The sequence below is a fragment of the Morone saxatilis genome, unplaced genomic scaffold (genome assembly GCF_004916995.1).
Source record: "Morone saxatilis isolate NCDOM2014 unplaced genomic scaffold, NCSU_SB_2.0 Contig18, whole genome shotgun sequence".
Classification (NCBI taxonomy): domain Eukaryota; kingdom Metazoa; phylum Chordata; class Actinopteri; family Moronidae; genus Morone; species Morone saxatilis.
The window spans coordinates 25,066,457-25,066,807 of NW_023339740.1; the positions used below are offsets into that span (position 1 = coordinate 25,066,457).

Sequence of the window (351 nt, forward strand, 5' to 3'; positions counted from 1 at the left end):
ACAGATGGTTCATCCAATCACCTCGTCCCTGGCTGCAATCAAACTGTACTGTACTGTAGCTGTCAATAACAGTTCCAAGACAGAGCTTGATGAATTAATTATACAATACAATTATATGATTAAGTGATTATCAAAACTGCTGTTGGTGAATTTTCTGTCAGTGGTATAGTCAATCAATTGACAAATGTTTTGGCAAGAACTCGTCCAGTCTGGGGTTTTTAAACAGATGTGAGTGCAGATTGTTCAACTAGTTTGCGGGAAAGTCGACTCTGTATTGTTAATATACTGAAAGTTAAACAATAGTGTGACTCAAAGTCTCTCCCTCTGTGCAAGACACACACACACACACAC

At 38.5% G+C, this 351-nt stretch overlaps 1 protein-coding gene across 3 annotated transcripts in view; it reads right to left on the reverse strand.

The window, feature by feature from the left end:
* arhgef3 (Rho guanine nucleotide exchange factor (GEF) 3) overlaps nt 1-351 on the reverse strand; it is a 24,907-nt gene that overhangs the window by 9,649 nt on the left and 14,907 nt on the right. The gene's annotated exons all lie outside the window — the stretch shown is intronic.